The following is a 25,325-nucleotide window of genomic DNA, read 5'->3' as shown; positions in this document are numbered from 1 at the left end:
GAAATGCGGTCTTCGCATCCAGACAAATTTCAGACTGATTTAATCTTTTAAGGCCAAGTAAAATGAAGATCAGAAGTTTCAGGTAATCCACTGAATACTCCCCCATATTATATGCTCTTGAAGAGGTACAGGAGGCAGTAATAGATTTCAAATGTTATCAGATACCGAATAGCTGGAGCCACTTGGTCAGAAGCTAATGAAACGTCCAGTTCTTGGCCATGCAAATTATATGGTATTGAGAAATTGTGCAAACAGGTAGTGTGAAGTAAAGAAGGTAAGAGATATATAGGAAAAAGGAGCTGAAAATACTGCAGACCGAACGAAGCACACAGTGGGATATGCAGAAAGCATTACAGAGATTAAGTAGATGATGAGTGTAGAACAGGAGGAGCACAAGAGGGAAGGGAAATAAGATACTAGTGAAAATTAAAAATCAGGAAGGGGGAGGAAAAAAAAGGGCCTAATAAAAGCATAGGAGACAAGAACCAAGGCCTAGAGGACCCAAGATTTGATAGCCATAGTCCAGTTCCTGTACACAAACGGTTCAACATCAGTTAAGTGATTGAAACTGAACAGCTTCCAATGCTGAGACAAATTGTATCATTATTGTGAAATAGTGTAAGATTGGAATCAGATCATGTGAACTGCTGTTATTTCAGTGTCACACTAATGTGGGACCTTTACATTTTGCAATAGGTCAGAACAATTTGTCTCTTAAGTTTCAGTGGGAAATTTTTGACGAGCTTCATGCCAAGAACTAGTCAGTGAAGTTGCACAGGTCTTTGCCATCAATTAGGAGTAATTCAGAATTCCACTGTGCTTCAGTTTCTTGTCCAGAGAATAGAGATTATATGTCCCTCTCCAGGAAAACAAATACAAATAGTATTTTGAAATCTTCAGACACAACACACTACATATAGAGTTTTTATGCCAGCAAAGCAATTGAGAAACTACAAGAGAAAAATTAATCTTTCACACAGCTACCGCATTTATATTTACTGGGTATGCAGGAGAGGACAGAGCTCTTTTGAAATTTAGTTTTCAGGAGCAACTTGCATAACATGGCAGCTCTCTGCAGACAAGAGCAATAGCCTGTGAAGTGCAACTCAGAAGCGCTGACTACAGGAGATGAGATATAAGAGAGATCTTAATACTGTCAGTACAGCAGAGACTTGCCAAGTCTGGTACAGTTACGATACAGACTTCTCTCTGCTTGTACAAAAAAGTAAATCATACTATATACTAATAGCACAGCAGTATAAGTTCTTGGAAAAAAGTAAATTAAATTTAAGAAGTGGATTAAATGCTTTTACAGATTTAGTCCTCTTGATAGAAAAGAATGTTCTAATTTGTAGAGGTATGCAGTGAAGCAAGTCTTAAGGTCAATATCCCATCCAGTATATCAGAGCAGTACTGCCGATTAACTATTCCATCTAAAAAGACCGAGAATGAACTTCAAACTGACTTAAACTGGCCGGAAACCCACAAGAGGGAGCAGCAATCAAGCAAAGCAAACATTTTTTGTGTTTCTGAAGAGACAGTACTTCTATCCCGCAAAGCTGGATCCCTGAATTTTCAGTATAAATATTTAATTACCTGACTATTCAGTCATTAAGAATGTGGATGAAAGTTATTAGCACCTTTTAATCTGACCTTGGGATAACAAAGAGGATTAAGAGACCACAGCAGAAGGTATACTCCTCTCTATTCCTACTGAGGACATAGTAATTCAGCCTTAAATTATTACCCTTACCAAATGCATTTCAACCACCTATGCAAAGAAGCAAACCAACAAAGGTGGCAGGGGGTGGGAATATTTAGATTTTGTGTTAAAGTTTCCAGATCCCCAAAACCCACAAATCCTAGCTAACTTTATTTTGCCGGTAGTTCATGCTTTGTATGCTTGCTTTCCACTTCATTAATGCTTTTGAAGAACTCAAAGAAAAAACCGTGTGGGTTTTGTTGAACTAGCAGCTTTTCAAGAGGTAACAGCATCACTTCAACACAACAGAAAAAAACATATTAAGAGGTTTGAAAAGATTCACAATGTTGTTTCTTGCAGACTCCTGCAACCATATGACAGCCTTGTTTTTAAGTGAAAGAATAGAAACAAGTAAGACAGCAGTGTGCTTCACTACCAGTTAGATGGTTTTTAAGTAGGAGCACCTCAGAGCTCAAAGCAGAAGCTGAGGACTCAACTAAATGCTTATTTAGAGGCAGAACCTCCCACATCACTTTGTCTCATACCTCCCAGCCCAGTATTTCGGGACCTATTAATAATTTATTTCCTTTACTTAGTTAAGAGCAGGAATTGTGAAGAGAGCACATTCCACTATAAATTGCAATAGAGAAGGGAGACTGCTGGAAGACTTTTGACAGAAGAATCCCTTGAGACAGGCTTTCTTCTTTTCTTGCTTCAAGGTGGTCCCAGGAGGACCAACGATGGAGGAACCACTCCATCAGCCAGCTACAACCCACTCGGTGCTGGGGAGCCGGGGCCCATGCAGCCTCTGCTGGGGGAACGGCTCCCTCAGGCTTTGAACCTGCCAGTGCGGCAGCCGGCCAGCCCCGTGCAGTAAGGCCAAGGCGTGAGGCTGCAGGGAATCCCACCGTTCAGTTCTTCTAGCAGCTCCTGGAAGGTGTGTTTGGACTTCTTCTCATCCCCCCTGACATTTTTGTTACTGCTCTCCCTTCCCAGGTTTCTCCCTCTGGGATTATATCCACAGTCACCTCAACAGGTATTTCATTATATGCACACACTACTCACCTGAAAAAGGGGAAGAATGTAGAAATCTGAATTTAATTGAAACTATGCCTTGGATCATTTAAAAAAAAAAAAAAAAAGATTTTATTTTACAGATAAATGTAAAATCCAGCACAGCAGCTAGCAAGCCAATATCACAGGCAAAAAAATCCCCAACCAACCCACCCATTTTTACGTGTTCTGCGTTCCTTTGGGAATAGACCTTGCACACATCAGTTGCTCCAACACAGACTCTAATAAAAGTTCTGACCACCCCTCATGCTTCCCTGACTTCTTAAAGCCGTCTGTTATGGATGCAGAATTCCTCAGAGACACAGACGTACAAAACATAACTGGTTTTAGAGGCACGTCTGCCAGAGAATACAGGATTTGCTGGTAATCATTCAAGAATGTTAATGTCAAATATTATTAATATCACAACACAGTTTACTACTAAAGCTAGAGTAGACTGTTAGGTTTCATGAAAAAAAGCAATGCATAAGGAAGTTACACAGCAGAATAACTTCCATTTATTTTCTTAGCTATGACAACAGTTTCATGGAGAGTAAGTTTTCAGTTTTAATGATGCTTACAGCCACATCACCTTGCAGTCAGATAGTTGTGAGAGTTTAAACCAACTAAAATTTGGAGAGAAGACCTTAAAGCCTTCTCTGTGACCAGAAGCAATGCTGCTTTAATAGGCAGCAAATCTCCATGGCTCAACAGCACCAATTAATCAGGGAAGTAAGGGAGCTCCTTGAAACCTGAGATGCTGCCTGAAAGGAAAAGCATCTCCTTGAGGTCACTGAGAATTCCTTGCGACCTTTTGCAAATACAGATAAATCCATTTGTCCCTGTTGAACTCCAAATGTCCACCTGCTCTTCCCTGGCAGTTACATGAAGATATTGCGCCAGTGTACTTTATACAGTTGTGAAGCACTCCCGTCTGCTGCATTACAAGCAGCGTGCTGATAAAAAAGTACACTTGCCCGGCCAATTCCAAAAAAATCAATCAGTTGAGACTCAAGGGCGTGGATGGCAGACTTATTCAGCTGCTCACAGCAAACACCAGTGAAGCAAATAGCTCCACCTGACCATTTTAAATGACTCTTCAAAAGATTTAAGGATTGCTGCTGATCAAAATATTACCTAAAAATAAAAAAGTGTGAATAAATTTAAGATAGAGTTGCTGACAGTAGCTAGATACAAACTGAATTATGGAAAGACTTATCTGTCCAGCACAAATCTTTTGTTAGGAGTGCAGATATTACATGCATCTTACGGAGTAAAACTTGTTAGGGAACAAAAGTGTGTAAATATAGCATACAGCTTGGATATGCTCCATCTACAAGTAACTGAGAAAGCCTACTGCAAAAGCATTTAACACTACTTTAGGTCTAGCCAATGCTGAGGAACAGACTTGTGAGCTATTTATATGCAAAGATAAAGGTGCCAAAAAAGGTTTTAAAAAACCTTGAGGTCATCAAGCCTCAGTCTATCTAGGAGATGTAGTGTTCCTGCTACACAGCCAGTTCTTCATATAGCTGCTATCAGAGAACAAGCAGAATAAAGTAAACCCAAGGAGAGATCCACTGTTTCTCTGAAAAACACGTTTAAATAAGAAGCAAAGACAGAAGCTAGAAGCACTCAGTATTTGGCCAGCATACGAATGCATTCAGCTTAGTACACTATGCATTAGTTAACAGTGGGTGTAAGATTTCCTCTAAATAAAACATGTGGAACTGCAAGATTTTACACCATTACACCATTAATGAAACAGTCATTTCACAGTGGGTAGCAATATCACAAAGTCACATCACTGCTCCATTCATACAGGGGGAAAAAAGGCTGTAGAATCATATCGTTATTAACTTGACAGGGCTCTTAAAATTCTGGCGATGTCAAGGTTATCTGGAAACAACCCGGAATGTTCAGAGGACACTCCCCAATTATGTTAATGGCTTGACAAGAGCCACAGTCAGCAAAGTCTGCTTCACTGAAAGCCTATAGTACCAAGACTGGAAAAGCCACTGGAGTATATATAACTGCAGTTTATGCAAATCCAGTAGAGCATCCATAGTGGGTCTGGGAAAAGCAAGGCTAAACCTCTTCAAATGGGAGAAGCGCTGCCATAAATCCAGCTATACACTAGGAATAAGCATGATAAACAGTCCAGATTTTGACAAAAATGCCATTATAACCATTCTGCTGCAACAAACTGCTTGGAGATGCTCACATGCTAGAAAAGAGTATTTATTGGATCACTGTAACGTGACACTATACCTGCAGAGACACTACAGCTAATATCCTGGCAATTACCTGGACACAAGGAAACAATATACACAAGAACAGGTTACAGAGCAATCACTATCAGTCCCAAAGGCAGATAGAAATTAAGGATGTCCAGTAATATCTCTAAGCCTGTCAAATACCTCATTCTATTTTTTTTATCTGAACAATGTGGCAGCAGGAGAAAATCCATCCATGGACGATTTAAGAAACAAGTAAGTGCACAGTAGCATCCTAAGGAAACGCTACATACAAAGGTATGTCTGTGTAAACGGCTCTTTAGCTATGCAAGAAACAGCTAATTGCCTGTTTTTTTAAGATTTTAGTCAATGTCTAATTCGGAAGGAGTAACAGGTCACTTCATATTAAGCACCTATCAGAATTTGCGTTTCGGCAGGCTGAATGCTGAGCACCGATGCTGAACACTGGATCAGCGGCAGCCAGGACAGCCAGATGCCACAGAGGTCCTCAGCCCAGCCGCTATTCCTCACCGGGCAGTTCTTCCACTCCAACCTAGAAATAAGGCTCCCCCATCCCAAATACTGCTTTGAGGGGGGGGAGGGAAGGATGCCCCTGCTCTCCAGCATTTCCAAACAGTAGACGAGATGTGCAGTGGTTTCAATGGGGAAGATCTGCAAAACATGTATTTTTTAAGAAATGCCTTGGGGCTGCACACCTTCCCGTTGAGGAACTGCAGCTCCTCTCCAGGGCCGCTGGCAGCCAGCCCAGCAGCATGCTCTGCCGCTGTCCCACTTCCCTGCAGAGAGACTGAAGCCAGTCACACCCAGAGTATCAGGCAGGGGCTACGCTTGGACACGAGCACTGAATCCAAGAAGCTTTGCACTTCTCCCCGTATGCGCTGACGGCATTTTACTTTGCACTCAGATACAGGACCCTAATGAGCTTATCACAGACAGCAAAACACTTGCTTTCCAGGTAAACTGCATCCAAGCTTGGCTTGGCTGGTGCCACTTAAGTAAGAGTTAAGAGGAAAGCCCAGCCACTTAAATGCCCGCTGCAAAGGATGCAACACACACACTACAAGCATACCACATTAATGCTTACAAGTTCACCTCTGCAGTCGCCACTTCTGAACCAGAAATTATTTGTCATGATTTGACCTCCTGTAACAGAAGATTTTCCCACTAAAAACACAGACTGACTAATTTTAAAAGATTGATACAGAATTGCCCTTAGTTTGTTCACCAGACTCAGGTTTAACACCTCTGGAGATAAATCATCCAGATTAAGTGTAATGGAATCTCATTGCAGCTCTGCTGCAATATTTACTCTACACAAATAAGTATCTATTTCTGTTGTCTTACTTATAAGATGTCCTTTTAGCTCTTCATGTTTCGGTGGCATCAGAGAACAACTGAGATCACAACCCACCTGTCTAAATATTTACGCTATATAATATATATGCTATGTACTGTAGTTGTGATGGACAGTGCAGACCAAGTATAACACTGATACCAGTACTGGGTCAATAGCACCCAAGTTATCTGGCCAATACCATCATCCACATCAAAATAAACTACTTAGTTGATCAGGATTAAACACGATGTTTGCTTTATATCAGATGTTTCACAGTGTTTAGCTTTTGTTCTCAAAATGGTGTGTAGATAGCAAAGTAGGTGACAGCCTTAGTATGCTACTACTAGAATCCATTCCTCACTTTTATGCAGACTCATGTGGCTTAAATACTCTGGAAAAGGAAAGCTTTCTGCCACAGTCACTGTAAAGTCAAATACTCCCACCTCCTTACAAAAAATGACCATACAGCTTTCATTCTAGTCATCTCTTCTACGAAGAAATTAAAGTATATACAAACTATTTATCATCTTCCCCTCCTTGTGTAGTTTTTGTTAGTCCTGTAAATTTTACCTAAGTATACTGTTGAGAGTATTGTTCATTCGCCCCGTATAAGAAACCATATCTATTTAACCTTTTAAATTTTGCTATGACATGGCATCAGTTGAAATAACAGCCATTCCTCACTACCAGCAAGCCAGATGAAGGGTTTATTTTCCCTTAATGATGTTCAGGATTGAGCTTCTGCCACGTTCTTACATCAATTTCACTGCAGCGGAAAGAACTCTAAATAGGCCGATTATCATCAATCCCATAAAAACCTCTGTCCAGAGGATCAATGAGGTACGCACAGAGCAGCCCACCGAGGCAGCTGCACAACCTGAATATTCACGTGGTGAAAGCTTTGGCATTTACAAGAAGAATTTCACACATTTCTCCCATGCTGAATCTGTACCTCGTGTACTATTCCCCCTTTTGCAGCTCGTGGGCAGGCACTGCTTGATCCGATCTCCTCAGGGCATTAATACACACTGTTAGCACGGCAGCTGCCACTCGTCCCACTCCGTCCTCCAGAGCAACGACAGCTTCGGTCTTAACTAGATGGATACGAGCGACAAGGGACAGATGGCAAAAGCGTACTCACCATGTGCTTCTTTCTGCAGGAGAGACACTGCTTCACAAATCTGCTGCACTAAGAAAAAAGCCTGACTTGGACTGCTGACGGATGCCAAGGGATACTCCTATATGACAACAGATTAGAGTTCCCTTTTCCTTTGTTCAGCTTTCAAATCCAATAGCAGTGGCACAGCTGAAACAAGACTGCCTATCACTCCTTGTCCATTCACAGACTGCCCCATAGGGTGATTAAGGAAATTATTTCTCTGCTCAATCCCATGTGGTATCTCAGTAAGAAAAAAAAAAAAAAAATTGGCCATTTTTCATCACATTCATGCTGTGAAGTTTCCCCATGACAACACAGCTGATTTGCGCAACAGTTATTTCTATCGCTAACAAAAGAAACAAAAGATCAGGAACAAAAGGAAAATTGAGTAAGAAAGGAAAAAAAAAACCTACCCTAGTGCTGGAAATATGATTCAAGTGTTAAAAAAATGGAGTTTGACTTATAAAGAGTACAGGCTACGCAACCAGTAACAACCATGTTCTCTCACTTGTGTGACAGTATCTGGCAGAGGGGGAAGAAATGAGGCTTCTAAGTCCTGTTTATTATAAAATCTAAGACCTGATCTAGTTGTGAGACTAACAAGGAGAAAACAAATTTAAGTGCTGACCTATAGTTCTAAAATTAGTTTTGTTAAATGCATTTACTACTAGCAAATGCCATTCTGATGACATGAAAGCCAAAACAGGACTCTAGAAAGCTGTGTGTTCCTCACAGCATACATCACCCTCCAAAACTAGATTTCTTCATGTCTAATAGGTATCGATGCTCTTCATAAACATAATTATTAGGGCTTTTTTATGGGCTCTTCTGTGCTGCCATAGTATAAACAGTACCAAAGTCCCCAACTTCGTAGTCCCTCAGTGACATGAAGCACCAGCACTGTTGTGAATCCAAAAGAATTGCCCATAGCCTTGACAATAAAATGTTCAAGTATCCATACAGAGGCTGAGTTCTGCTAAATAAGTAGACTATTACATTCCTGATCTTAAAGCAGCATCAGAATTGACACTATGGAACCACATTTTTTTTCTAGCACACAAGTTGTATGTAAAAATAGTCCTTTCTCCTGAAATCAGTCTTTCATTCTTGACAGTTGACATTTAAACCTTTTATGCTACAGGGGTGTTTCATCCTGAATTCAGCACAGTTCCTGTGCTTTTTATCCTTCAAATGTGTTCAGTAAAACACTCAAAGGCCACTCCATTAGATTCACACTACACTGCCCCCAGACATCTTCAGTTGCAGCTCCCCAAGCAATGGTCCATCTACACATTACTGGGCTTTCTAGGAAACTGTTTCAAAGAGAAACTGAAATAGTTGGATACAAAAAAAAAAAACCTGTTGAGAAGATCTTATTTTTATTATTTTAAAATATAATTCTCCAATTATATTCTTGTCACCACTGTCACCAGCAGTTGTTCAGACTGGAAAGAATGACAATCAACCTTTTAAATATGAACCTTCGTCCTTGGAGTTAGATACTTCTGAACCTGCTTTCAGTCTCATGGACACAAACCTGCAAGAGTCATCTGCCTAAAGCATTCAGAGAACACAAGATTGGGGTCTGTGCAATGTTCTCATCATTAAACCTTCGGTTACTGAAAGGAAGAAACAGAGTGTCAGGCTGTTGGGTTTCGGCAAGCCCTGACGTGATGAAGGCGCACTGGAGAGAGGCAGTCAGCCTAAGCATCCTGCTCCAAGGTCTCCAAGCTGAGCCTCAACTGCATGATCATGAGAAAAAAAAAATAACGCAGACAACTGCAGAGATGGGGGCAAGCACAAGGTGGTTTTGAAGTGACCAAGACCGAGATAGTCAAGAAAATATTTTCACAGATCTGAGCCTTAGGTTTTTGATTTCCAATTCACTGGTAGTTGATGGGTTTTAAAGTGTTCACGTTGCTCCAGAAAACCTTATGGACAAAGTGGTCTTAAGTAAAAAGTTACTAGGCTCTATTAACGCAGAGGTATTTACAGAATATTGTATTTAAAAATGGGCAGTGTCTTGATTTTTCCAAATCTAAACTTAAGCCAACATCAACAACAGTCTACATTAAAATTTGAAATACCTATCAGCTACATTACCAGTAAAGCAGGGTCTAATAATCTTTTAGCTTTGCAACAACTTATAAAAATGGACCATTTCAGCAAATTCAACATGACAGGAACTTTGGCACATGATACAGTGAATTTCTAACCCAGTTCTCCAGCAAAATCCTGGTTAATCCAGTCCAAAGCCCTTTATTCTCACCCTGTGTTTAGCATTAGTTTTTATATTTGTCAACTGACACTGTCAGTTTGTTCACATACCTGAGTGAAGTATTTGTTTATTACAGACAGAAAAAGGACAGGGTCACGAAAACAACCAATACACTAAAGTCAGTCTCTCACCCACACTGTCTAAGCAGAAGATAAGATCTGTAGCTCTGGGAGCAGTGGAAGAAGTTCAGTCCTACAAAGCAAAGTCTACACAGGCTAAGGTCTTCATGAACACCCCATTTCACCTGAAAGAGTGTTTTTATTCCCAACTTCAGGGCTGGAAGCTGTATTCTGTAAAAAGTTTCCTAGAGACACAGCTATGTATTCTTGCTTCCACTAGAAGAACGAACAGCATCTGCCTAAACTTCACTTCCTTTGAAGAGAAATAAGACTCAACCATGCTAGACACAAACAGCAAAACTGAGCACAAAGGTCTGAATGTATTATTCAACCCGTTTCCCTGATCCCTTCTGTAGATGTACTACAGGCTCACGAACACTACAGGCTTTACCATATTCTGCATAATTCCCACCAGCTGCAGTGGGAATAGATTCAGGGCTTGTACAGACCCACAGGAAGGTCTGGTCAACTCCAGGAATTAATCAGCAGTTATCCTTCCTCCTCAATACCACGTGAATCTACGTACCTTTTTGGGATGACTGCATCACACTCCCAGGCAGAGGTGGGATGGGAAGCTCAGAATTAAGATGACAATTTATCTTGATGACTAACTTTGCAAATGACAGATGAATTCCATCTCAAAATCCAAGAGTTGTCAATATTAAAATATCAAAAGTATAAAGTGTAAGCAAAAAGCTGAAGCTACAGTTTTATTGATGATAAGAGGTATTGTGAAAATACTGGAATTTATCTGTCCAAAAATGGAATGACTATTTCCTGGTCCCTCATGCAACCAAGACAGGAAATACAAAGTGACTTTAGGAGCAATGACACTTAAGCATTTCCATAGTGCAGACAAAGGAATCTCAAACTTAGCCCAGCACATCAGCCATAGGGTTTTTTTACGGTTAAAATTTAGGAATGAACACCCTGTATTTTGATGAATAAGACATTAAACTCATGTTTAACCTTTAACTGAACGGAAGAAATACCTAAGGAACAGGACCAAGACAGCTTTACTATCTAGAATTTTAGCACTTTCTTAATTATGTCAATCAGAAGAAGTTGTAAAATACTCTCCCCTCCTTCCTTACACAGGCTTTGTAGTGAGTAGGTGGTGATTAACTTTTCATTAACAGGAGAAACCCTAACAAACAGCCTACTCACAAATATGCCTTGAAGACTGATATTAATCTAATGTAAGCAAGACTACTGCAACAGGTCACAATCCTGAAGTCCTTATAAACCCTGCACAGAGAGATGGGAGTGTTAATTCCTCCCACCAAGAAATCTCCACCAGTGAACTACCCCAAGATTAACAGGTGAGTTTTTTGGCATCTCTTCCATCCTAATTGTTTTTGCAGACATCCAACTGCAACAGCATCTTCCTTTAGTATCAACACAGACCTGACAGCTAGAGATGAGTTTACAGATCCCACTAACAGCAGTCCAAGGCATTAATTCCCTGCCCTAGTATCATTTTAAGTTTATTACAAGTGCTCAGGTGACTAATTTATGCTTTCAGACAGTCACGGATTAAGTTAGGCATTCTCTATGTCAATGCTGCAATCTAAGGAGAAGCAAGTGGAATACAAAGAGCAAAAAAGCAACATAAAGTTGCCTAATTTGGCATACACTTTTGGTTGAAAAATGTCAGCTGTTGGAAGTTGTTACAAGCTGTCAGACAAACACTTCCTCTGAAATACTACTTAGTAACGGTCATCTCAGTGCGTGTGCCAGCACTGCCTTGCTCATTTCCAGAAATCTGCCTAAAGTCTGGATGTTTGGGTTCACAGAATTGTTACTAATTTAAGGTCCTCACTGAGTGCCTAAAATTGAATAATTCTTTTAATTTCTAATGTGGTAGTAACAGGAGAGTTATTTTTCCATGTGCTCAGATATTTATACAGCCTTATTTTTGGTATGGTAAGCCATTTGAGGATTTATATTCAACCTATGGCAGAGGAAAAGGAAAATATGCTACACCACACGTTCCTAGTAAGCCAACCATTGGCTTTAGATGCCGTACATCGTATATTTAGACTGAGGCAGAAGCAACTTTACCTGAATAAGCTGCAGCTAAAAAATAGTGTCATTTAAGTCTTATTAACAAAGTCTAATCTAAAAGTTATTTTTCTTATTTCTGTTTAGATTAAGAATAGTGCTTTGACTTTCATTGGAATTTACCTTAAAATGAACCCATCCTGTGTTTCCTTTGTCACATTTGCCTTTGCAAGAGGTTAAAGGACAGGACATCGAGCTTCTACACAAGTATACTATCTGAATAAAACCAGAGACTTCACTTTCAAAAGCAGGGAAATCCCAAATGGTAAACCACTATCATCATGATCTTTTTTTTTTTTGGGGGGGGGGGGGGGGGGGGCGGGGAAGACAGGATGGACACAGGATGGACACAGGGGATGGACACAAGACGACACAGACACTACCAAAAAAACCTCCAGGGATTTAATTACAAAATATACTTCAGAGATTAGGAGCTGCCTCTTTCAGAAAAACGCCAGCTCCTTTGTAAGCAATTGCCAACTCACCTCCACCCCCCCAATCGCCTTCCTTTTCTGACAAAATTTCAACATTTTGGGAACTACTTCTGCACTAAACAAAAAGGTATCCGTCTCATTTTCATATTCAACCTTCATCTGCAACCCAGTAGACTGGACAATTCATAGCATCTATACCGCACTGCAGACGCCATCAGCTCAGCAATCTGCTTTCTATTATGGACTACACTATGTACAGATGGAGTTCATTAAAATAAGCAGTGTGGCAAAAAGCAAACCATTCACACGATAGCAGAGGGCTGCAGCTGTTGACCAACTCGGCCATCTCCAAATAACTCTCATAACTACAGCACGTAACATAACCCCTCCTTATTTGTTCGCCTCCTTGCAAGGGAACGACTGCAGGAAACATATTCTCACCCTTCCCATCCAACAGGGGAAAGGGTAAAAAGAGTAGATCAGGTTCAAGATGACGTAAGTAACTTATCCTTCAAGACTTCAAAAATCCAAGCAGAGATTGGAGATATTAACGTTGACCAGTCCTGGTATGAAAATTCTTTCATGGGGGACTCTTTGCTTGTCTGTATATATAGAAGACCATGTAACATTCACACTGGGAGAAAGAGGGAGGGGAAAAAAGTTATGTCAAAGTTTGATTTAATTTTAGAAACTGACTTCCACTCACAAGAAGCCCTGCCAAAGATGTGGGATCTTAAACCCCCTTCCTTTTATCAAGCACACAGTTTTCACTTTCATGAAAGGTAAAGCCACTTTCAACTCAACGCCATTAAAAGTTTAGCATTGAGAAGCCAGACACCACCACAAAAACCAGCTTTAAGGACTCTGACACATTAGGAGGCTATAAAGCTACAGCTTTATAAAGATCAGGAGAGTTTATCTGAGTATTATTCTTTATACTTCAGAAACTTAACACTAGTTACATAAGTACGTACACCTAGCACACTTACTATTATGAAATCATTCAATATAATGATTAATTTTGATGCACAAGGTATGGAAACTATATTAATTTCCTCAAACCAAAAGTATCAATAAAATCTTTGCCAGAAATCTGCCACTTTCCTGTGAGGTCTTGTTTTTAAATCACAGTTCTGCTAAGGCCTATTAGTCCTCACCAACACAGCAACTTAATCTTTACCTCCCTAACATGTAATTACCTTTAATTATATTTGGAGAATATTTGTAAGGCTATTAACATTAATTATAAGAGTCAGAGAGGTCTTTAGCAGTAATTACCAATACAAACCAAAGCGCTGAGTAATTTTTTTTGTAGGGGGTTTTTTGGGTTGGTTTTTTTTTGTTTGTTTGTTTTTTTAAAAGAATCAATTTGATTCTTCATAACTATCATAACTGCTCAGGCTGATGGAATCACTTCACTCAATACAATGGGCAGCTGAAATGGGCAAACATGAACATCTTCGTAGACAAGCTTTAGCATCCAAATCATCTGAACAGCAACAAGCATGACAAGTCCCTCCTCTTTTAGGTGTGAGAGTTTTTTCAGCTCTCAGCCGTCACTTTCAATGTCTTTTTTGACAAAGCTCTAGCTTCAGATGGCAAGTGATTGCAACATAAACTTATAAAAGAAATTTGCTAAGCTTTCAGCCTTCCTAAATGGGAGAAAAACCCCAATTGCAATCATGGTGCAAAGCTCTAATCTAGTTTTTCCACTGTTATTCAGTCTTTTTACCAGAAGTAGATGTACACACACTTACACAGCACATTCAGAGGTGTATGCCATTTGTTGCCAGCAGCTGAGCTATGCTTGCCCCCTTTGCTTGCACACACTTCCCACATCTAGCTTTGTCACTCTGAGGGCAGGAGGAACAGATGAAGCTGATAGTTCTGCTCCTAAACTTTACCAGGATCTTCTTTTCAAAAAGCTTTTTAAGACTACTGCTAAGCAATCGTGGTCTAAAGCCTCTACAACTAGATCAAGAGAAGAACCAGGATGCCAAAAATTTTGGATGTGAGGAAATTACTCCGGTCCAAACACAGTGGTACACTACACACAAAAGCAGCCAGAACTATTAAGCATCTCTTGGCTTTCACCTCATTCATCAACACCTAAGTCCTACTGATTCTCTTCTCTGAGATAAATATTTAAAGTTACATAGTTTGAACTTGCCAAACTGGGGGGGGGACGACACAAAGACAACAGGGGACACAAAGGGGGACACACAACTTCTCAAATGTGTACTGGAGAGAAGATTTATTAGAGGAGAAAAACTGCCAAGCACAAAAGCTCATTTTCTCTAGGTTTTATTAATAAATCAGTATTGCTTCTAAATATATCCCTATCTTCTAGAAGTATCATAATACAACATCCATGCACGAGGGAGCTGATACAGTAAGTAGGTCCAGTGCAATTTTTGCTGAACTCAGGCTGTGGTTTATAAAGTGAAATTCCATCCAATGTAATCACTTTATAATAGATTTCAGATGCTGAAGACCAACACTAGATTAAAACCATCCTGACAAGGAGATAGGTGAAGGACTGGCTGCATCAAGGCTAACATTCCTGTCAATTCACCTCAACAATAATCTTTCAATTTTGGCTTCCTATCTTGCCAAATCCATGCAGGAAAAGATAGATCTTCTACAAAGAAAAAGTCCTTTCTTGTAATGCTTTCACTAACGTCCAAGATGCTGAACCCAAAAAGCTGCTGCAGATCTCTAATCTGTCTCAGAATGGAATTGCAAATTAGCCAGCAACAGACATGCAGAAAACCTCTGCCACCTGCCTGTGACACCCGAACTGGAGAGACTGAGCCAGTTCACGTTTTGACCTACTTCATCCTGAATAACCAGTCAGTACATTTCCAGTACTCATGCAAAATACAAATTCCAAAGGAAAAAGAAAAAAAAAAAAAGAAAAAAATAAAAAAGAAAAGAGACCAGTTTTCCTGCATTCTGCATTCACAGACAAGCTATTATTTTTTCTCTTTTAAGGGGTTAACTTTGTCATTTGATCGCAAGCATGAATCAGCAGCAGGGAGGGGAAGAAGACTGAACCGTTAGGGCAGGAAGCTCATTCCTATGACACCCTACTTAGCTAAACCACAGGCATCGCCCCGCAGAGCTGAAAGCCCTGCCAGAGCCGGCACTGCTTCACCTCTCAAACAACGGGAAACAGCAAAGCGAGGGAAGCGACTGCTTGGGAGTTAAGAAAGGGGATAAAGATGCACTCTTACGGGGTTCTGCCCTCACATCTACGCAGGTCAGGCAAGACCTAAGTACCATTTTTCCCCCATCTCTTACACAAGGGCAGCTGCTTTACTGGTACAGTGGATGGACCTACAGTATCATGCCCCCTCCCTTAATAATGGCACAACTTCCAAGGAGCTGTTAAAACCAACACCAGCACTTTGCTTTCAAAGATACTTTAAGGCGTAAGACACCTCCCTCCTTTTCCTCCTTACCTTTTTCATGATCAACTTATTTTTCCTTTTTTCTCCCCTTCTGAATAAGTATTGCAGTTGTAAAACGTGGCATTTGACTGCCCCAGAAGCATAGATTTTCCCATGGTACTCTGCCAGGATTACTTTGTTCTTGGTTTGAGTCAATGTCCAAGTGAGGCAAGTTCACTCTCCATTTCCATTCTAGCCATAACCCTTTTTCCCTGGAATTTCCAACAACACTATGGCAGCAAAAGCCACCAGAAAACAGAATAAAACAGCCTCTTGTTTTCTGCACTTCACTTAAGTGCAACCAAAAAAAAAAAAGACTAAAACTTTTTGATCTGATGGGCTTAGAAGATACCATAATGAAGACAGCTGATGTGAGCATGAGATGCATGAAAATGAAAAAGCAGTTGCACAGAACATTGATTATCTTCTAAAAGCCATAACATTAAAAAGTGTTGAAGCAAAACAAACCCAGAGTACTTTGACATCTGACTACTAAAGCATTTGATGGCATTACCATGATTTTCTCTCATGCCCCTGAACTAGCCCATTTCTAAAATAAGCACTGCTTGACAAACTAGAAAGGCTTCTAAGAAGCTGTAGGTTTGGGATTTTTTTTTTCTTGGGATTTCATTTTTATGTAGTGTAATCTCGCAGCATGAGCAACCAAACAGGATGAGGAGATAAACCAACACAGTGAAACTTCATTGCTGTGCTCAGACTCAGCTCTCTGTTTGGAGGTCTTTTAAGGGAGACCTTTATGCTGAAAGTTTGATTTCTTTTTTTTTTTTTTTTTTTTACGGAAAAAAGTGTGTCATACTGAGCACTGCCAGCCATACAATTTTTCAAGGGTCTCCATCTCCAACAAAACTTGAGAAAGAAACAAATACACTCTGAAGCCAACATCTGTACTGAGTTGCATAGCGTCACACACAGCAGCAGCACTGCCAGGCTCCTGAATGAACTGCCTTCAGGAACCAAGGAATCACAGCATCTCATTAATGAAACAACACTCAGGAGTAAGAATCATGCATAAATAATTATTCCTGCTCTTTAGAGATAAAAAAGTTTGAGTTCAGCAGAATTAAGACCAGCAGCTGATGAGTAAGAGCACAGTAAGTTGGGAAAGAGCCATCACTTTAGGGAATAAAAATATTTATTGCAGACTCCCACCCAGCCTAAGTATTTTCATGCACTATAAAAATAGGTCTGGTTTTAAAAATATTGTGCAAGAAAAGTTATTTCAAATTAATAATGAAGAGAAAAGACAACTGTCAACAAGACCCATTATGTTATATAAAAACAAATCTCACTTTTGTACTTCCCAAGGTGTTCCCTGTACAACCAGGTCACACTTCAGAAAGAACCTGGTGCGATGCTACAGGATTGGAAATTAAATCCATTTATACAGTTGTCCTGGTTTCGCAGTATTAGGATGAATATTACAGCTCACTGCACCCAGTCTGCCTGCACTCCTGTTGTAGAACTGAAGCAAAAGCAAACTGAAGATACTTCGACAATAAACAAGTAAGTCACATAACTACTGTATTAGCCATTTCTAAAGCAAGTATACTATTTTGAAGGAAACAATTCAACATATGTTAAATATCTGGATTGCCCTTATTTGCCATACCATACTTTCCCTCTTTTCCCCAGTGTTCATCAACCAGCAAATCTCGGCAGAGTAACCACTTACTGTGTCTCAGGTAGAATTCTGTCAAGCTTAGCATGTTCAAAGAGTACTAGAAAAAGCGTGTTATTTCTATATATAAAACTGGCTGTCTGGTGCACAGTATGTCTGAATAACATGGCCTGCTTGACACTGAATACAAGTTCTCCTGGGTAAGGAAAGAAGTTTCTCTTTGCAGTTATTTTCAAAGTTTCAAATGACCAAAGCACCCCATGACGTTCTCAAGGACAAGAGTGCATATAGAAGAGAAATAAAAGTGTTATCCAGTCTTTGAAAGACCTATTACACCTACCACTTAATGAAATTAAATAATCAAGTATAAGTTAGTAGAAGCCGAAGTCATAAAGCATGAAACTCAAAGTGGTAGAAATACAGATTTGAGCACAGAAGTAGACAAAATACTTCAGGAGTTACAAAGTTATACTGAGAGTTACCTGCCTACTATCTTCAGCTGCAGCATCAGACTTCATCAGCTGCTTCTTTGCTCTGCACTGGCCTTTCCCTCAGGTGGCCTTTGCTTCCTTCCCCTCCACCTCCCCACACCTTTTCTTTTTCAAAAACAACATGCGAAAAAATACATCCAAGAAACTTTCATGCATTTATTAACAGAAGAGTGCGGGTTTTATCTTACATAGAAATAAATACACCTAAGGTTTCCACCACCATCTAAGCATAACACATTTACCCATGATACAGTTTATAAAAGCCTGCAGGCCTTCCCAAGATGACACTTGGATGGGCAAGGCTGCTAGGCAGGATTTCCTTGAATGCCCACCATGTAAGTTCTTGGAACTTCCTGAAGTTTAATGTCAAAAACTCAAGTAAAATGAATTTTTGTAATGACTACTGACAAAGGCTGCAGGAAGGATTTTTAACATGTCTAGTTTTCAGAATGTTTGTCCTCTGCTTTAGCATGTGTCTCTCCAGCATTATGTAATCCTGACTGTTTAGCATGGCGTTGCTCCTCATCTCAGGTGCTACACAGCACCTCCTTTTAAAGGAAACACTTGACAGTGTTCATGTCAGCCTTACTTTACCAGATTGCATAATCAAACTCAGTTATATGGACACTACACTAACAGTTGATATCAGTACTATTTAAACTGTTAGGGTATAATTATTATATTACCTATACTAAACACTCATGGCAACAGTTCTGATCCTCATTCCTGCAGCTCATCGACAGCACGAGGAAGATCAGTGTGTTGTGACGCGTGATGTAAGCTCTCACGGTAAGATAAGATGTGCAGAGCCTACCTCCAAAATGTAATAAAAAAAATTGTTAAAACAAGGGATAATGCTACAGAAGCCACTCAAAAATGTGGACGCTCAATACTGTTTGAGCACTCCTTCAAAAAAGTAAGTCCGAGACAACTTTCTAGTAGCGACAAAGTTTTCATATGCACTCAGTGGCACTTCTCTTTCCCAGCCATGTACTTGAAAATAGACATTCTCCTCCTTCCTCATTTAAAAGCCTTTTTGCCTGGAAAGGGCTGACCTAGAATTCAAGGTATTTAAAAAAACAAATTACTGTTTACAGTTAAGTACTTTAATAAGTAGGAGTTCAAAACACACACATTTAAGTATCAAGTTAGAACAGAGGGTTCAATCTTTGTTTACATAGCACTTTCAATAAGAAATATCTACAGCTACATGCATCTAAGACACAAAATTATTTCCCCATACCTTATAGTTATATTTCTATTTTCTGTCACAAAAAGTCAAGGAGGTCAGACCTCTTCAAATAATAATTAATAATAGTAGAAAAAATCCTTACAGCTACATTCCTACGTGGCTTCAAGCAAGTGAAAGACAAACCAGATTTTTACTTGTAACATTAAGATTCAAAACTGGCTATGACCTTTAGTGCACCTTTCCACGGGTGGAATGTTCTCATCCACAAGCAGATTTAATTAAGTTTAGCTCTTCAGACTGATTAGTTAATAAAGCAATCTGGTAATAGACCATTTTATGGTGTTTACAATATGTTTTGTTGGACTACAGTATAACAGTTACAAGTTGCAAGGCACTGTTTTTCATTACCTCTTCAACTACACTGACTTTATATCAAATTTTTAAAAAGGACCTAGAGGCATTGTAAGTACTGGAGAAGATCATAAGTCTAGTACATCGATTGTACGAAGGACCCTACAAGAGACATCACCAGAGGAGACTTTATTTTATATGTAAAACATACACACATTTACACATTGACCACATACAACGGAACTATTGTAAAAACTGTGATTTTCATGTCCCCCACTACTTTATACTTCTGTTAAGCATTGGACTGCTTCTGTGTGCAAAAAGTGTTTGGGGACAGCTAGGTGGCAAAGAGTTGCATGTAATTCTTCAAATTGTAGCACCTTCCTGCAGAGAGACTGTGCTTCTGATTAACTTAGATATTCTGCTATAACAAATAACCTGCAGCTCCCCCTCACGCTACTTATATTCTGATGGAAGAGTCAGGACACTTCAAATACAGGCTGAAATTCTCCATTTGTAACATCCACCAAAGAAATGCCAAAACCTGCCTGAGCAAATCCAATTTAAGGGAATTACATAGAAACCACCTTAAAAAAGCCTGGTGAAATTGCCTTTTCTCTCAGTAAAGCTGTACACTGCAGAGTATGGATAACAGTTTCTACTACATTGTGATTTACCAGATTTTCTGTCCTTTAAGCACAAATATCAAACTTCAAACATTTTGTAAGGGCGCTCTGGCCATGTCTCTTCAGGAGAGAGGCCAAGTTCTACATTCAATTTGCAGAAAAAGTACACAGAGGCAATTTCACCAAGAACTTTAAAAATTCACACTTTTTAAGCAATATTAAGAGACCTGTCAAAAAAAAAATTCTTAAAAAAAAAAAATAATCACACTATCCTCCGTATCTCACCATTACAACAATTCAAAAATCCATACCTACAAGATACTCTTACCTGGCCAGGGGACAGAAGTTACCCTCCTCTCAAGCTAGCTATAGTTCCTCAACCTATTCCTTCATGGAAAGAGGAATTCCCTGAGAGAGCCAGGACGTGTCAAAACAACTTGCCCTGAGGGAGATGGTGCTGAACAACCCATCAACTCGGATTAAAGCTAAAAAACCAGCACTGTTTAAGAAACGATTGGACAGCTTTTGTGTGGGGGTGGGACAGGATTACTGTATCCAAAGTGGGTCTGGGCTACAATGGATTACCTGGAGAATCTGTGTTGTAACCCTTGTAGCAAATGAGTTCAGTTTGAAGTATGTTAATAAGGCTACATACACCTTGTTTAGTTGTGCAAAAAAATTAACTTCATGGCTATTTATTGGTGTTCTTGAAATCAAAGAATGCCACTCGGAATACATCAACAGCGTAAGACGTAGAGGCAGCCCTCTCCTGGTCAGGTTCTTCCTTTGCTTGCTCCCGTTTTCCCTAATAGCGATTAGCACCCAGCAGATAAAATTATAACTTTATCATCAGTCTCACAGTCTATTTAACACTCAAATTGTGTCGATCAATTAGTTTAAGGTGGGGAACAGCTGTGTTTGAAAAATGGCAAGTAACAAGTGGTGAGAGAACAGGATAAACCAGCAGCAAAAGCTCAGCCCTTTGAGAATCACATTCTATCAGAGGAAATTACAGCGAAATCCCAATTCCCTTAAGGTTTACTCCCAACTCCTGAGGTGCACCAAGCAATCTTAAATGTTATACATAAGGGGTTTTTACCCAGTCACTGTATTCACAGAGTATCTTGTATCCAAGATATTAGACTTTTTTTTTTTTTTTGGCACACTGTATTGATTTGACAGTGGGAAGACTGAAAGAGCAGACTTATGCCAGCAGCACAGGTAGCAGACCTCAGAGAAACAACTCTCAGTAATGCAGATCTCTAAGAAGCTTCCTTCTGTGTTAACAGGTTGAGTCCCCCGCTAAATTAGGCTAGATTGCTGTAAGAGCATAGCTTACTACAAACCCATTGATTTTTATTTTCTAATGCTAAATTTGTAGATTGCTTGATTAGACAAGTTCTGGGTTACCAATGCCTTTCTGCTAGTCTGAAAATTGTTAAAGTCTGACAGTATATATTTATTCCATCAGTGATACAAAAGCGTTTCACCAGCACATACAGAGAACCTTTCTTCGCTTGCTCTAGTTCACCAAGTAATTATTTTTTTTCCCCCAGGGTAATTAGACAAGAATGTACAAATATTACTAAAAACACTGTGTAACCCTCTATAAATAAAACACCGACATTCTCTACATATACCAACATTATCCCTTGTATCCACACACAAGCATACTATTTCCCAGAGCCCCTAGATTCCTCCACGGTTCATGTAAAGGTTAGGTCACATCACTCTTTCAATGTACTCATTTCACATCAGAGCAGATTTAAACTTCATATTTAATAGACAATGGAATAGCATGACCTTTGGGTATCACAAAAATATCCCAAAAGCCCACTTCAATTTTCAACAGATGTTGATTCAACATATTTGTCAATGTAAATCCTCTTAGAGCTCAGCAACACATTCAGCAAAGGAAGAAAATCAAGACTAGCACACACACATTTCATACGGGAGAACGGACATTTTAAAGAAAACAGCTTACAGCAAATGCACAGTTGCACAGCAAAGCAATAGGGTTGTAGACCATTAAAACTGACTTATTTTCTGAAAGGAGATAAAGTTGTATCTACTATTTTCTTAACTACTCAATTGGAAGAACTTCAACTTTGCAATCAGAGAGAAACAAGAAGCGATTACACAGATAAAAAACCAGCAGGCTGTTATCTTTTACTGTTCATAGTCAGCAAAAGCAAATACGATTTCACGTTTCCATGTGAAGACTGTAGTTCATTGGCACCAGTATAAACAGTCATATCTGAATCTAAAGCGATGTGTGTTTTAAGAGGGAAAAAATGTGAAGCTACAAGAGTCCGATAGGAGACTGGAAATCAGGGATTCCTCTGCATGTGAAGCACACCAAGAGCCTTTCCTTGCTCTCCTGTCATCCTAGTATGTTAGCTGATAAACGCTCCATAATTAGAAGACCCAAGTGGGGATGCCTGAAATCCATCTGACCTGAGGGAACAAGTTTAAAAACCTGACCCAGCTTTTAGTGTGCCAGATACTCCTGCATTCCATTTCTGTCTACTGGAAGAGGCTGGCAAAAGCAGACAGAAGAGACGGACTCAACTAAATTTGGTATTCAAATGTGGGATTAAAGAAAGGATATTTTGGGAGGTAGGAAGTAGTCAAAAAGGAAAGCAAAGAAAAAAAACACTATTAAATTTAAATCAGATACTGGAAAGGGAAAGGTCACAAAATATGCAAGAGCAGAGACCGAGAGAGAAGAAACATTATTCCTTTCTGTTGAGGCATCTGTGGGATTGTGAGAACGGTCTGCAAAGAGTCACCAGTGGGACCGCTGGGGACAGAGGCATCATCACTTCACTGCAGGCAATATTGAAACAAAAGTCACTGACCAACCAGCTAAAGCAGTAAGCACGCAAATAAACTGCTTTTGTGGAACTCGCTTCCAGTAAGCTTTCCGTTACGGGAAAGATAAATCAATCTGACACTAATTACATCTAAAAACTGCAAGTAATGACGTTATGGTAGGAAAAACACAACTCTGAGAATCTAGTTTTAAGGAAGCCAGAAGCAGCTGGAGATACCATCTTGCTTGCTTCTTTGGTAGAAGTTCGAATACAAATTGAATAGTCCACTTTCATTCACATAAACCTTCCAACAGTTAAGAGGAACAAAAATTGTTGCTCTGAAACTTACACTATTGTTTTTGCATTTCTTCACGTGCCAATGATAACAAGCACTGCCCTACCTAATTACTAAGTATTAAAAATAGGAACACAGCAGTGGTGATGCACCTGGCAATTTTGGTTTACCAAAGGCCCTGATTTCTTGTATGTCAACATATAGTACAAAAATAAAATCTAAATATTTCCTCAAAGAGCACAGGAGCTCACGAAGCATCGAAGAACTAGAAGGCATCCAATGGTTTTGCAGGTATAGTGTCAGGATTAAGCTGTATCACAAAAGAAACTCTCATCCTGCACACAAAAGCAGCACGCAGGAAGGAGAAAAGAGTGGTGATGAACCAGCACGGAGCTAGAAGCAAGAGGAAATGAAGAGGCTTCCTCACCACATCCGAGACTGGAACACAGCTCGGATTTGGCACTGTCAGATCACTTTCCCTGTTCACTGTCTCCAGCTCAACTCTTAAACGCTGTGGTAGTATTTAGGTGGATAAAACCACAGCCCATGCCAAGCTGCTGGCTCGCAGGCTGCAGGCACACAGAACGGCAAAGCAGATGCGACTGAACAAATCCGCCTCTCTTCAGATCACACCCAGGATATTTTACTGAAAGTACATCACGAAGCAATCAACTTTTCAGTTCGAGGTCAGAAATTTTTAATGAGCAATTAGCTCAGACACACATTTTTCTTGGCACCATCTTAAGTCCCTAAATTAACAAATGTTATTTCAATCTATTCAGTGGAGCTTCCAAGTCAGAATTAGTCACTCAAAGTTTCAGACCAGAGTTGTGCCCTTTATGTGCAATTATACTTAATACTCAAAACATCTATTCTTCCTTAACCCAAAAATAGCTAGTTTTGTTAAAACTTTAAAATTTTTATGTCTGACAAGAAAACCAAACATTTTTCATAGGATTTGAAGACAACCACCCCCCCATTCCCCTCCAGCATTCCACACCCTGAAGTAGCACACACTGTATCGAAAGGAAATTCACTTGCAGGAAAACACGAAACATTGAGGGGATGAAGGAACAGAGAACAGGACTGCAGGCTAGATGCTGAAGTGCGAGTCAAATCCGTCTTGCGGAAATGCTGATGCTTCATTTAGCCAGGGATACACTCCTTTCTGCCCAGTTTTTGGATTAGGCATATATCCACGTCCCAAAACAAGCAACCCTCAGTTCTGGAAACAGCATTAGGCAGAGTTAGCTTGCGTCTCCTCCTCTCTCAATGCCCAAAACTCTCAGCTGGTTAGGTCACAGAACTGCTCCTAGCTCTGCTCACCAGGAAGTGCTTCCCAAACCTTGCCCTTCACACTTCATGTTGCTCAGTTAAGTTTGTTTAAAGGCAGAGTTAGAAATCCATCCAAATGTGCGTAGGAAATGTATTTGGCGCTGAGGTCTATCCAGCAAGTACTAGGTAAGGACTGTTGTCAAACTAGTACAGTGGTCAGAATTACGGGCACATTCCTGACAACATGAAAGTATTACTTCCGTGCTTTTTTCCAGTCTCCAAATACATGACTTCTGTAGCCTCCAAAAATCAGTTTTTAACGGCCTGACCAGAATTTTTCCCAATTTTCATAACAGAAAATTATGTCACATCATCATTCACCTACCTGAAGTCATTTACACACTGCAAGCACTGCACAGCAACTAGATCAGCTCCTCCTGGGTAATTAAAACCTTCAAATTCCTACCAGTGAAGTATCACCTTATTTAGTATTATGCCACACCAAGCTTTAATTTCAACAGTTAAAGCTTCTACAACCAGGCCTTTGAGAGTTGCCTTACATTTCTTGCTGCCTACCAGCAACACCAGTGGTTCTCCATCCTCAAAGTATCTAGGAGTACTCGCAAATGAGTCCAACACATCCGACTGCTCAGTTTACGAGATTTCCCGCGCCAGTCTCATTCTCCTGTAAGAGGTTACACTACTCACAGGGCAGAGGATGAGGAAGTATAAAGCAGCTCTTCACCAGCAGCAATTTATCTTACGGCATCTTACTTTTAAGAGTT

General features: G+C 39.9%; 1 protein-coding gene across 16 annotated transcripts in view; it reads right to left on the bottom strand.

Moving 5' to 3' along the window:
- The window catches only part of LRRFIP1 (LRR binding FLII interacting protein 1), a 114,600-nt gene that overhangs the window by 82,974 nt on the left and 6,301 nt on the right, over positions 1-25,325 (bottom strand). The window lies entirely within an intron of this gene.

The sequence above is a fragment of the Strix uralensis genome, chromosome 6, assembly GCF_047716275.1.
Source record: "Strix uralensis isolate ZFMK-TIS-50842 chromosome 6, bStrUra1, whole genome shotgun sequence".
In the NCBI taxonomy this organism is placed as follows: Eukaryota; Metazoa; Chordata; class Aves; order Strigiformes; family Strigidae; genus Strix; species Strix uralensis.
Note: the sequence above shows the minus strand (reverse complement) of the source record. Positions and strands in the feature narration are given on the sequence as shown.